We start from the raw sequence: 15,913 nt of genomic DNA on the forward strand, positions 1-15,913 counted from the left end.
GTCCATTTCCGACTACCCGTTTGATTTATATGTTTTCTACACCTATGCTGGCCTGGTGAGCTCAGGTAATGAGGAAAATGCGTCGTCGGTAATAAATATGGTGAACATATTGTTACTAAAACATTACTGTTCATTCTTCTTTTCGGAAAAAAACGTTATAAGATCGAATAAAAATTGTAGTGTTTCTATCATTACAAATGCTACACGTGTTTCCACTAAAAAGCAATTAGTGTGTTGAAATGTCCAAGAATTTAATTTCATTAATTCAAGATTTAATACTTATAAAGGATAATAAATATGGAATGCGAAATACAATATAAACTTAGACAAACAAGAAAGTTTTTGTACAAGTAACAAAATAACGAACAACGTTCTTATTACTTCTTATGCGGCGTCAAGAAAGCACCTATTTAAATGACTACATTTTAGCCTGTTAATTACAATTTTTAACTTAGAAGATTAAGGTGAATAATTTATAGAAGAGAGAGGAAAAGATCATTCCCCTCAACCTTGGAAGGGAGTCAAAATGGCGACTTCTGTTGACATATTGTTAGTCAGGTCGGATATACATAAATCAAGCCACGATGTAAGGATTCCAACTGAATTTGAGGGTAAGGAGATCAGTCTTCTTTGCCTTACAAACCTTTTGTGAAATGACACTCCTAGAATACTCATTGTTTCATTTTGAAGTTTTTAATATTAAACAAAAGTTAAACAGTACCACAAAATCTTATAAAATTGAAGATCAGATCATGCAAGTTTTGTTTTTTTATACCTACTAACTTTTATAGTCTTTCATTTCATTTATTTCTAGCTAAATTATTTGGAACTCAGATTTACTTTATATCTCAATTGAGTAAGTTATGGAATATTTAAAATATTACACCAGACTATTTTACATTCAGCAGATAGCCCGATTTGGCTTTACTATAAGAAAACATACCCACACACCATTTTCCGCAACAAAAGTCGTATAATCAATCTAATGTGTAACGGTCTCTGTCATTTAACAAGTAATAGGTAACACCCCTTGAAACTACAGTTCTTAGCTGTCAATATATATTAGAAACTTTGTAAACGTATTCATCAAATACAGAGAAACTGGACCTGTTTATAGTTTAATAACACAAAACACGTATAATTTTAAAAATAATTTGTGAACATAACACTTTAGTTATTAATATACAACAGTTCCGTCTAATCTTTCATTATAAACAACGTTAATGTTTCAGATTACACAGCAACTGTGTGTAACTTTGCGACTTTAAGAAGTTTTATTCCTTCTACCGGCTTTTACCGTTTTGCGATATTTGTTGAATTTAAAAAGAAATTTAATACATAAGAAAGACTTGATGCTATTACATAGGATCTTGACGCTATATGAAATTTTCTCACACTTAAGAAAGTTAAAGTCTTACAAATTCAATTAAAAGCAATGATGTAACGTTGCTTAAGTCCAACATAATAGAAGAGAATACATTACATCTAACCATTGCCCTCGTACTTTATTTCAAATTTGCAAATTATTTCATTACTTATATTAAACAAAAACATTATTTTGATATATTACACTTCATCTTAATCTTTGAAAGTAAGAGCTAACGTGATAATGTTTGAGTACTACTCTTTCTGAGCTAATAATAATCTGTAATGGAAGTAACTAATCATGGCCTACGAATCTATAACATTATCAAGCAAAATGATCAATTTATGAATTACTTGAAAAGCGATGAGCACAAAATAGTAGTGCAAAAAAATTAAAAAGTCACGCCAGCGTTCACGTGCAGACCAATAAAATAATGATTCGACTACTAAACGTATATCTTGCTTGTGACTCGAAAGTAGCAGCAAATGGGCAAACGCATCACAATCGATTAAAAAAAAAACTTGTAAAAATACGTTACTATCAGTTCTTTATGTGAATATGTATACACAGTCATATTTTAGCACTACAGCAAAATATTAAGTGGTATCCACATGGTACAAGCTTGGTGTTTAGCATATATTAGAGTACTATTTACATTTAATTTCAACTTAAGGGTTATGAGAGATATTTATATTTCTTTATATTTATTACTGTCAATTAGTACTTGTCCAATTACATGTTGAAAACACAATCGTAGTTTTTTAGTTGTTTTGTTCTTTGTTCTTTAATTTCGTCCCCGTCGCGCCAAACATGCTCGCCCTTTTAGCCGTGGGGGCGTTAGAATGTGACGGTCAATCCCACTATTCGTTGGTAAAAGAGTAGCCTAAGCGTTGGTGGTGGCTGTTGATGCCTAGCTGCTTTCTCTCTAGCCTTACACTGCTAAATTAGGGACGGCTAGCACAGATAGCCCTCGAGTAGCTTTGTGCGAAATTCCAAAACAAACAAACAATATTCTGTGCATAAGAAAATCAATTTAAAAGCTATTGAGTGACGATTCATGGAAATATTTGAAAAACTTTTATGATGTATAAATTTATCTCCAATAATTAATTGTTAAAAGATCATGTGTTGCGAAAAAGGAAAAAACATATAATGTGGACACACCAGGAAAAGCAAAATCTACAAGTCTAGTTCTTGAGTAGGACCTACGTGGCAGAAAACTTCCGGTTTGTTTGTAAAAATAGTAAGAGCATTATTTAGTATTGCTTAACTGATGTGTTAAAAACTACAGCAGGATGTATCATAAAGTCCGTAATTTTATTAAAAATATATTCCTAACACCCTGATTTCACTTTCTTTTAAAGGTGAATTTCACAGAAAAAAGAAAACTTTGCAGTAAAAAAAAATACTCATACTAATTAATTTTGCAGGTTCAAATTTTTTTTATAAAAAATATGTGCTAATAAATGAAACACAGAACTTGGTGCTGAAAGAGCCCATTTCGAGCGGCAATCCGAACGTTTTAGTTTTTACGTTTGCCGCTAGGAAAATTACTGTGACGTAATAGTTGCCAAACAAACAGCCAACGCCAGCGCGTTGAATGTAAATAAACATGGCCAGTGCATACGGAGAAACAGAGGCGGAGTATGTTTTGACTTTGTGTTCTGAACAGTGTCGAATAGCACCACATCAATTCGAATCTACTCTGAACGAACCTAGAAGAGTTACTTTAGACACAGATCTGACAAGTTCTAGTGATGAGGACAGTTCCACGAGCGAAAGTAGTGGAACTGTGAGTGATACTGATAGCGCCCAGGCAGGTTGCGAGTCGGTCATACCTCCAGTGGATCCCCGTTGCGCCAAACATTCTCGCCCTTTCAGCCGTGAGAGCGTTATAATGTTACGGTCAATCCCACTATTAGTTGGTTAAAGAGTAGCCCAAGAGTTGGCGGTGGGTGGTGATGACTAGCTGCCTTCCCTCTTGTCTTACACTGCTAAATTAAGGACGGCTAGCACAGATAGCCCTCGAGTAGCTTTGTGCGAAATTCAAAACAAACAAACATCCAGTGGAAGAATGATAAGCCTAAGTCATGACAACAAATATTGTCTGTGTTATTTCACGTGCAATTTTAAGCATCTCGAAACCTGTCTGGTGTTTATAAATCATTGGTATCACAGACTGGGTTATATTTGTTTATACTTTGCCGACTATGATAACTAATGCTCGGCTCTTCCACAATCATTGTACCGGGTATTTATGACTCGTAACAAAATGAATTTCAATTATATGTCATAATTCTGTCTGTAAAATCAAACTAGATGTAGCAGTCTAAATAGTTAATTTATCTTGAAATGTTAAATTTGAAAAATGGAATTCTTCAAACACTTCCATATTTAAAAATGATACAAAAACATCTACAGAATGATCTACCAGCTTTTAAACTTGGAATGTACTCCATTTGGGATAGATTTGTCCACTGTCTAGAGGAGGAAATTAAGGTTTCACTGACTTTCAGGTGTCATAAATGCAAAATACGCTCATGAATGTGAAATGTGTATGTTTAGTTACATTCTTCAAAAACTTGTACTTTTTAAATTATTATATTTTACTAGTTATTGTTTATCGCTTTATACTGCACACATACTTTTACGTTTGTTCTTTTTGTGACGGCAATGGATGGCTTCAAAGGGGTGGAACCTGTACGCTGGAGGCTGAGATCAGTTCTCAGGTCTACACGAGAAAAGATGGTGGGGACGATCCTGTCTGCTGCCGATGGTTTTTTTCAGTCTCAACCTGCCTGAACAGTGGAATCCGACACAAAACATGAGCGTTCAAAATGATCTTGACAAAGCTTTGCATGACGTGAAGGAGTCTAGTTTTCCTATTGACCATCCGCACCCACTGTCGCCACCTTGCCGGTTCCTTCTCCTTGCACGGAAACGAAAAGAAGCTTTTGCCCGATGCCGAACCGTTTTTACAACCATAAGCAACGCAGTAAACCATGTTATCATAAAACAAACATAAAGTAGCAATATCAAAACAAAAAAGTATGTAGTCTCACAAAGTATGTAATCCGAAAAAAGCACAGATAGATTTACATGAAACACCAGCACTGAAAGGAACAAAATGGTCGGCACGCAACGAAGCGTGTTTGGCAACTATTACGTCATAGTTGTGAAACATCACGGAAACAGCCGAACGACCAAGAAGAACTTGAATTCGAGGACCCGCATATTTTGTTTCATTTTTAACTCAAAAACTAAAGTGTTTAAAAATACGGCAACCACACAGGAATTATATCTAACCAAAGTACAGTTTCTTAGGCAATTATTAAATTTGTTGAAAATTCACCTTTAACACATCCTATCAATTTCAAAATTAAAAATATATTTATCACTTACTATTTTTTAATAAAAGGGTATGAATGAAGTATTAAATAAAAACTTGAACCTATTCTGAAAGATCTAATGAAGCAAAAAATTGCAAGGTTAGTGATTTTTAACTTCGTATTTGTAATAAGTAGTACATAAGAGTAACCTGAATGATCAACATTTTAATTCTGTTCTTTCAGGATATTAAAGAAACAAAACGTATTATCAGATAAAAAACTTGCTATGAATACTAATACAAATGTTACTGCTTGGATTATTATTACAGATTTTGTTACGTATTACAATTTATCCAGTCTTCGATTTATTATGTTACGTATGTTACGTACAATAATTTCAAATAGTCGGAAATTTTAATCTGAATTTAGAAGTTAAATGAATGTCGATATCTACAAAATGTATGATATTTGCCAACAAAAGTTACACACATAATTTTCTTCTTAACACAAATATATTTTAATGTACAAACAACAATACAATTTATAATAGTAGTTATTACAAATAATTCCTACAACTAATGAATTAAATGCATACATTTTACAAACTCACAAACCATATTCAGTCTTCTATCTGATCTTGAACTGAATATTTTTATTGATGGTCCCGGTCCACGATAAGAGAACTAATTCTGAGTTTATAGTGTTTCATTTAATGCAAGCCTCACGCCATTTAAAAGCTGACTTTACTCCGACAAAGACATTTAATGCTCTTGTATAAATATTGACGTCTGAAGTTAATTCCGAATTTAAACGGTTCGAAATGTACACACATTCCTCGTCAAATATCTGTACTTTTCCGATTAATAAACATTTAACACAATTGTATCTTCCGAAGTTTATAGTATAGCGATTAGCAGACCAACAGTATCATGAACTGCGTCTCCGTGTGCTGCGATTTATAAACCTTAAAGTGAGGTTCTAGAAAGTTCAATTGGCAACAATACTAGTATTTTATGTACATCGTACACTCTTGATTCTTACACTCAAGAACAGGTCACAGATTAAACTAAAACAAACATAACCAGTAAAACAGATACATAATAGTAACTCCGTTACAATTATAACAGTTAAATAGCTCTGTATCTAATAATATAATGACTTACAATTTTAATTAAAAGAGAGTTTATAAGAAAAAAATATACAAAAATTAGTTATCATTTTCTAAACTTTCTTTTCAATTTAATTTATTTTACTTGTTTATCTAAACTTTAACCAGGTCTTGATTCATTTCAGTAGCTCAAGATACTGTTTATGTTTGAAAACAAAATATTACTGATCGTTTTAACTTCTATTCTTCACTGAGTTTATTATAATGTATTGTATTTACATTTTCTGTATTGCATTTTTGCTCTTTATTCTTCCATAAAAAGTGTTTCACACTGTAGCTTATAAATAAAGTAGAAAGAGTTGGTTCAAATTGTGACAAAAATGGGAAAAGTTTAATTTATTATTGCCACTTCAAATATATTTACTTGAGCAATGCGAAGACTCGTTTTCGGATAGTTAAAATCGATTGTAATGAATCGTACTACACCCTGAGTGATAATATATTACAGTAGTAAATATGAAACATACCTGAAAAAAAATTATGTTGATAAATAGTATTTTCATTTTAAAAATACCCATCTTTTCAAATCCAGTCGGCCCGGCATGGCCAGATGGTTAAGGCGCTCGAATCGCAATTTGAGAGTCACGGGTTCAAATCCTCGTCGCACCAAACTTGCTCGCACTTTCAGCCGTAGGGGTGTTATAATGTGATGGTGAATCCCACTATTCGTTGATAAAAGAGTAGCCCAAGAATTGGCGGTGGGTAGCGATGGCTAGCAGCCTCTCCTTTAGTCTTACACTGCTAAATTAGGGACGGCTGGTGCAGATAGCCGTTGTTTAGCTTTGCGCTAAATTTTAAAAAATCAAACGAAATTCAACCAGCAGATAAATTTTATAAATGTAGCATGTAGTAGAGTAAAACGTATCATATTACTCTTCTAATAGGACTAATTACAGAGTGTCTGAAAAACTCCAACCATTCACCACCATCTCAGAGAGGTACAAATTCAAATATCTTGTTTTGAATAACATTCCTGAACCACCTACCACATGTTTTTTTAAAATTAATTTACTTTTTTAGCCACAGACGTCTGTAATGCTTTGTCATGGGTAATAGTTATTTTGTCGCTTTAATGTCTTCGTTACATGATATTTCTGTTTTGAATTTCGCGCAAAGATACACGAGCAGGTATCTGCACTAGTCGTCCCTAATTTAGCAATTTAAGACAGCTAGTGATCACCACCCATCGCCAACTTTTGGGCTACTCTTTTACCAAAGAATAGCTGGATTGACCATCACACTATAACACCCCCACGGTTAAAAGGGATGAGTTTATTTGGTGTGATGGGAGTCGACCATCCTAACCACCTAACTATACCAGACATATGCGATATGTGACGACTCTCTCTATCTCTCTCTCGAGATTTGGGTGAGCTCATGGAACCTGAAGGGTCAGGTATGCTTTGACCTCTTCCTCCTCCATCACTTTCATGATCATGTAGTATGAGTTGGTATGGCTACTGCATTAGGGACAGCGTAGTGTGAGTTTACTCTGACCCTTTTCACGACAATATACATGTATTATTTTCGTACTTTTATCGATACGATTTTCCCTATAACTAGGAAGTCTAGTTTGATAATTGCATTTTTTTTCTCCCTTTTATATATATATTATTTTGATTTAGATTTGAGTTTAAAATATATGTTGCCCCCCAGTGGCTCAGCGGTTTGTCTGCGGACTTACAACGCTAAAATCCGGATCTCGATACCCGCCGTGGTGGGCAGAGCACAGATCCATTATGTAGCTTAATTCAAAACAACAACAATATATATGTTAACCAGGGAGAGATCTTTAAGACTATCTTCATCATGTATGCGGTACCTATCTAGTTCGCATAATAATTCATTTTTCATCCAGTTTTTATAGAAATACGTTATTGCACTATGCAGGAGTCTATCTACTATAGTTGGTATGTTTGAATATTTGTGCATGAGGTTAAATAATGTGGTTCTGGGAACTTTGTATGCTGTTGCGAGTAGTGTTTTTTGTATTGTTTGCAGCTTGGTTTTTATTATCTTGTTCAAGTTGGAGCTGCATAGTCAATAGCTGGTCCAATGTATGTTTTGCAAATTTTTCGTATATTATCTGTTGATGCTCCACTGTTCTTGCCAGTTAGACTCCTAGCATAGTTGGTTTTTCGCCAGACTTTACTTTTAATTTTATTTAAATGGCTAATCCATGTTATTTTTGAGCCATATGTTAGACCGAGAAATTTTGCCGATGTGGCAGTCTGAAGTAATGTTCCATTCATATATATTTCAGGCTGTACATTTTTGTGCTTTGTCAGCTTGGTAAATACGACTAGCTGTGATTTTGCTGTATTTATTTTGATTCTATATTTTTGGCAGTATTCACTTATTCTATTTAATTGTGGTTGTATGTTTGTGGCTGCTATTGCTGGTATTGGGGCACTCTTCCAGATTGCCACATCATCAACGAACTGTGAAGAATATCTATGATTAGAATCCTTCAATGGCATATTGTTTACATACATGATGAAGAGTATAGGGCTAACCATCCCTCCCTGAGGAACGCCAGCTTCTGGAGTAAAGTATGCAGAAAAGGTTCCTTCTACATTTATTCTACATTTTCTGTTTTTCAAAAACTTAGATAACCAGCGAATAATTCCAAGGCAGCAGTAACAAATATAATTGAGAAGACTCTTCGTTTAGAAAAATGACAAAAGTGGTGAGTACACAAACTGTTTCTACAAGACATCCGTTTAATTGAAGCATACCTCAAGCAGCTGGAAAATGAAATAGACATTGATATTATTTCATAAGAAGACACACTAATTAAGTCGCCGGATGTAGCATCTATAGATTCTTGTATGGTCATTCTTTCGAAACGGGCGTTAGGAAATTGACGTTCTGTAAACATGGTTTCAGAAAAGATCGCGTGGAGGGGTGGTTAGTTATGGACATGAGATACTTTGATGGAGTATTTTGCAATAGAAGCTACATTGCAGGATTATTGCCAAAATGTACAATTGTCAGACAGAGCATGAAAGACACATGTCAGCATGCACTATATCGGCGTGGCAAGAATCGAAAATCTTTTTAACACAATGTACTCAACCTTTCTATGTGTAAGTTGCTCATAAAATAAATAAAAAGAATGCAGTGTGGCTACGAAACTAGAAAAATCAAAATACTCATTCTAGAATCAGATAAATTCATAATTTCCCTATTTTCCAGGTCTTACACTGCTGAATTAAGAATGGCTAGCGCAGATAGCCCTCATGTAGCTTTGCGCGAAATTAGAAACAAAACAAACGAAGAGCATATATAAACGAATTACTGGCACAGATAAGTCATCACCACTCACCACCAACTCTTGGGCTACTCTTTTGCCAACAAGTAGTGGGATTGACCGTAACATTATAGCGCCCCTACAGCTGATAGGGCGAGTATGTATGGTGCGATGGGGATTCAAACCCACGACCCTCAAATTTCGAGTTGAACGCCTTAACCCACCTGCCCATGCCGGGCATACTCTTCGTAAATCACCTCTGTTATTTTATCCAGTTATAATTATGTAATTCGTTTAACTTTGTGATTCGTTAGCTGAAATATTCTATCCCCAATAAAAATATAACATTTCATTGTCTGCCAAAAAGTTGCAATGTCTATTTTGCAAAATAATTTGCTACAGTACTTTAGTTTTGAATAAATATGTTTTTGTTTTTTGTTTTTTGTACGTTTTGACCAAATTGTCAACTGGAGTGGTGCTAATTAAGTAAAATTTTGTGAATAGAAAGATGAGCCGCATGCGCATGTCTACTGGTTTGAAAAAAAAAAAAGGAATTTTGCCCAGAAATTCGGAGGTCAATGCGTGTTTCAACTGTTTTTAGTATAATGTACTCATGCGTATACACAAACATATATAAACGTAACAAATTAGAAACATATAAGCATATACATGTATATATCATATGATCCTAAAAGCTTCTGCTCGATAAATACGTTCTTGAATTAGCTCCACATTTTATTATATATATAGACGATGTCACAACACAGAAGCTTTTTATCAATTTTGTACATTCAAAAAATGACGTGCTTAAAGAAACTGTGTTTTTTGTTGTTGTCTTTGTTACCGCAAAGCTGCATAATGAACTATCTGTGACCAGTCAACCATAGAAAATTGAACACTGAATTTTAATGCTGAAATTTTCTAAACTCACCATTGAACCACCGCAGACAGTGAACTTCCATCTATCATTTTTTCGTGCTTATTATGTTTTCTATACGATTTTTATTTCTATCAATCCGAGAAGCTTCACTTAAAATGCTTAGAATAACACGTTTCACGCAATGAAATTTTATGAACTGAACGAATAGTCTGCTCATAGCCGACTGGATTCTCAGATTTACTCACCCAGAGAAAATTTGTTACAAAGAGGACTAAGAGTCCAAACGAGGTTTCTTATATCCAATTGAGTTTTTATATATTTTTCATGCTACTTGCTAGACAAATTTATTCATCCATAAATATATCTTGAAAATCCTCAATGAAAGGCTTTTATTTCATGTTGATAAATTCCTGAAAACTGCAACTTACATTCAAAATAAAGTTTACACAACGATTCCAGTGATTATCTTTCATCAGACATCGCGTTGCTCTGATCTCGATATCTCAGAAGTAAATATGAGCGCCGATAATGTTCAAAAACCTGGTTTCGATACCCACGGCAAGCAGCGCACAGATAGCACATTATTTAGCTTTCCTCTTAACAGAAGCAAAGCTCTAAAATTGTTCACCTTTCTGACCAAAGGACGATTGTCCAGAATAATGTGTCAGAGTTATTTGCTTGTTTTGAGAATAATTTTATTTCCGTGAAAAATTCGTGGCAGAGGAAAGATTAATATAAAGTCATACATCATTGTAAACAAAGTCAGGCATATACATGATTACTACAAATGTTAACACGCATTATTCTTTAACATTTGTCGCTTCTCACGCGTGTTGAAACTCGAGAAAACATATAAAATATAGTATTATCTACTATATATGCGTATGTGTGTTTTTCTTATAGCAAAGCCATTTCTGCCCAGTGCTCTGAATGTCAATGTGAAGAAAGTTAACCAAGCTCGGGTAAACAGCAGGCGTAGCTACGACTCTCTTAAGCAGGTGAAAGACCACTACGATCAGGTTTATGGCGTTGCTAATAATCTCGTCAATTTTAAAGGATACCAATTGCCACTTTGGGCAAATAACACCAATATTCTGGAACCGATAACACCAGATGAAGTGAGGGCGACACTTCAAGGTACGAAGAAAGGGACTGCATGTCCTGATGACGTCACTTTTCTGTTCTAACTCAAATGTCTCAAATATGGTATAGATGTTTCCTTGACGAATGTATTCAATCTCTGGCAATTTTCAGGTCGTATTCCTGAATGCATGAAAGTCAATAGGTCGGTGCTCATTCCGAAATGAAAGAGTAATTTGCACGATGTCAAAACTGAAAGCCTATCACAATTTCGTCCATTGTGTTACGGCTGTATTCCAGGATTATGGCACACTGTATCGAGTAGGCATTGCAAATAAATCCCGGACAACACGGATTTATTCTTCAAGCTGGATCTACAGACAATATTTTCCTGCTTCAGTCTATTATGAGGAAGGCCAAGCGACAGGGGACTCTGGCTCTGGCTTTCTTAGACCTCTGTAAAACATTTTATATGGTTGGCCAAAAACACCTATTAACCAGCCTTACCATATTTAAAATCCATCCACATTTCATTTAGATTGTGGAGGATATGTACAAGAAAGTATGACAACCTTTAGAGTAGGTGCGAAATACCAACCCAATAAACCTGCTCAAAAGGTGTCAAGGAAGAGGACCCCATGTCTCCTATACTGTTTAATGCCGCCTTGGACCCTCTTCGGCGTAAGCTAGTAAAGTAAGACCAAGGAAAGATGCTGGGTAAGAAACTGGATCCAGTCTCAACCCTAGCATATGCTGATGATATTGCAGTACTGGCTAAATACCATGCCAGTCTCTAGGCAATGCTAAATACAGTTGTTGAATACTGCTCGGGTAACGGCTCTCAGCCTGAACATCTCTATAAGTGCCAGAATGCTAATAAGAAGGTTTAATAAGACCTTTACCGTTTACAACTGCTTTCCATGGTCAGTCAATGGTGAAACACTTCCAATGATCGGACGCGAACAGTCATACAGATATCTTGGAGCCAACGTTTGTCCGTGGACGGGGTTTTGCAGTGAACCTGTAAACCAACCCTTGAGAAGTAGATAAACAATATCTCCAATACTCCCTTCCAACCACACCAGAGGATCGAAATATGCAAATTTGCTGTGCCCCGGCTTTTATACTAACTTAAACTGGGAGAAACTAGATTTGGAAATGCTTAAAGAACTAGACAGTTTAATCAGAAGGGCTGTCAAAGATCGACGGTTTGCTTTACAACGTCATCATGACGGTGGTCTAGCAGTTATGAAATTAGAATCTTTTATTCCAACTTTAAAAATCAAGATGTATGTTAGACTTATCTACTTGTCCAACAAAGTAACATCTTACTTGGCGGAAAATGGTGGTTTGTTAGGAACCATTGAGAATATCGCCATGAAAACCAGACTTCCAATCCCTAAGCCTGAACAGAGATCCGGAACATATAATTTTAATTGGAGAGATATGGAAAGGAAAAACTGGGAAAGGCTAGCCCTGCAAGAGCATGGTGTAGAACTTTTCAAAAGCTCAAGATCTGCCAACCATTGGTTGCCTAAAGCAGTTTGTATGAAAGCCCACCAGTGAGTGAAGTGTCTGGCTCTAAGGGCTAATATATACCCTACAAAGGAGGCCCTCAGCAAAGGTAACCTCTCTAAGAGCAATGAATCTGCCAAATGTCGAGACTGCACAAACACGAAAGGGACTCTATGTCAATTTAGCAGTCAATGCCCAAAACTGAAGTCGATGAGGATACGTCGTCACAATAAAATCTGTGACCATTTGATAAAAAAAGCTTCTTATTACTGGTTGAAGGTTCCTCAAGAATCCACCTTTGAGAACGTCGGCGACCCGATCTGATCTTTCACCGCGATAATAAAGCAGTGATCGTTGATGTGACGATTCGTTGCGAACTTATGTATGACTCGTTAAAAGAAGCATACGAGGCAAAGGTCTTAAAATAAATATCTGCCACCTCAAATAAAATATCTAACAGGTGCAACTTCCACTGTATTTCACGGTTTTCCATTGGGTGCCCGTGGCATCTGGCTGCCTGAAAACACGGACGTTCTAGCAGACCTGAACATCAAATCCAAGTACTTCGAAAAATTATTGTGTAGACGTACAGTCCCTTACACGCTGGACATCCTATGGAAGGCGAATAATGAAGACCATCTCGCCTGGTAGGAATTGTGACCTGTATCAGAAGTCTCCCCGTATCACCGTCTCCATTCACGTTAAACAACATCCGGCATCTGTCAGTATCGTCAACCATGACGTAAAATTGGGTAATTTGAAATATCGATAGCCAAATGCCTCCTCATCTAATTAGCGACACGCATGAATGGATTAAGGAGATTCCCACTGACCCTATCTACTTTCTAGCAAAACCACAGCCAAGGGAAAAGGCTTGGAGAAACCAGAGAAAGTTCTTTAAGTAGTCGATAATTATATGTGTGTGTGTGTTTTCTTGTAGCATGGAACTATCTGCCGTGCCCAGCGCGAGAAATCGACCAATGATTATATAAAGAAAGAAATGAAAACAATGTATAAACACCAGTCAATGAAATAAACATTACTTCTACTCGGTTTGTAATTTCATTTAAACATGATAAAAACTGAGAAAAGCGTCCGTCCAGTCATTTGCAAACTACGCCATAAGAAAACATTAGTTTTATAAGTTTTTATACTTCGTAATATGGCTTTGACTATCAATCACCATTTTATAGATAACGCCTAAATTGTAAATAAATGCGCCAATTTCTCTTAAAGAGCGCAGATAGCCCTCGTGTAGCTTTACGCGAAATTCAAAACATATATTCTCTTGAAGTAACAAAGTAAATTATTTTAGTAAAGACTGCAAATTTGAACACTAAAACTCATAAGACGTGTTTACTTTGAAACAACGCTGTGTTTTAACATATTCAAACCCGAAATATCCTTTATTGTCCATAATATTGGGTTGAGGAATAATTCGTGAGCGTTTTTAAATAATTTCATTCAAGCATTGCATGCAAGACTATACAATACTTCAATGCATGAACACATTACACCCAAAACATTTATTATGATACTTTATTTCATGTAATACCTAGGTATATAGTATGCATTGTTTTAAACGAAATTGCAAGAAATTAAATGCGTAAAGCAGATGGTGTCGAAAATGCTCGATTTTGTCCACTTGACATTCCATTTAATGAGCTGAAAATGAAAGCAAAAATTAAAGACATATGAAAATCAAACACCCCATCTATTAGAGCAAAAAAATTATCTACCAAATGACATGAAATATTTTGCGAAAGCGTTTCATTTATGAATATATTTTGTTAACTTGAAAAAACGCTCACGAATTATTCCTCAACACAATATAATCAAGCTAAGAGACAGAAGCTGTTTGCTGACGACTACACGTAGAACCTTTTTTGTTAATCATATTTTAACGTACATGAATACGTGTTTAGTTATTGGTAACATTTTCGAAACTCAAAAGCTACTGAGAAAAATATTGATCTTACAGTAAACCTAAAGATGAACAAATGATCAATAATATTGCTTATTCAAAACAATACAGACTATTACAATTTTCTTTTATGCCTAACAAATCATCTTAGATAAAGTGGCATATAAAGAAATCCAACATAGGACATTTTGTAAACGTGTGTGTAGTTGAGAGAGGGAAAAACGTCTAATAACCAACAATCTAATAGTTTTATATGGTTGCAATGCTTAAACTACATTAAAAACCCGAAATAATCTGCTCATTTTTATGTCGCACGTCAGAGGTTATGATTATAAAACTGACTTTTAATAAATTTGGTGAATGTATTTTTCTTATATCAAAGCAACATTGGGCTATCTGCTGAGCCCACCGAGGGGAATCGAAACCCTGATTTTAGCGTTGTAAATCCGTAGACTTACCGCTGTACTAGTGGGGAGCTTTTTAGTAAATTTCAACGTCAACATGATTGCTTACGTACGTGCTTAATTAATGAAAATATTCTTCAAAATAGTGCATACATGATCAGAAATGAGATTAATATTAAAATTCAGGTTTCTTATTTTGTAAATATTTTCTAAAAATAATTATACAGGAAAGTTGATGAGAGGAGAAATTTCAAATATCATTTCGTTGACTCGTTTCTTGATTTTAATGACTATTCTAAAGAGGAAACGTCGTTAACACTTTCTAGTTGTACTGTAATATTGAAAAAGGAATATTTAACTACATAGTTTTTACTTTGTTTCTATTATAAACAGATAATTTCGGATAAAACGCTTAAAGTGGTGGATTAAAAACATTTTAATTCCGGTCTTTTGACATTATTAAGTACTTCAAGCTCTCTAAATTTCTTACCATCATTTTTCCTCGCTCTCTACTGTTGTAACGCGTTCTGTTACTGAACTGTTATTTTTGATTATTCTGTAAGTAAGAGGTCAAGCTGAGCTCACATAATATTTGTAAATTAGTTTATTTCTTCCTTAATGTTTGCTACAAGTTACTTTCACTTGTGCACGGATGTAGTTCACAAATAAAGTTTTCACTCTCAACAACACTTCCCTGTTAGCCAACTGAATAAAGTAATAAACCAAAAATTAAATATTTGTTGTTATTTTGAAATTTCATGCAAAGATACACAAGGGCTGGCCGTCCCTAATTTAGCAGTGTAAGTCTAGAGGGAGGGCAGCTTGTCTTCACCATCCATCGCCAACTCTTGGGCCACTCTGTCACTAAAGAATATTGGAACTGATTGTCACATTATAACGTCCCCAAAATTAAAAGGGCAAGCATGTTTGGTGTGACGAGGATTCGAGCCCGCGACCCTCAGATTATGAGTCGAACGCCTAACCACCTGACCAT

Source organism: Tachypleus tridentatus, chromosome 10 (genome assembly GCF_004210375.1).
Source record: "Tachypleus tridentatus isolate NWPU-2018 chromosome 10, ASM421037v1, whole genome shotgun sequence".
NCBI lineage: Eukaryota > Metazoa > Arthropoda > Merostomata > Xiphosura > Limulidae > Tachypleus > Tachypleus tridentatus.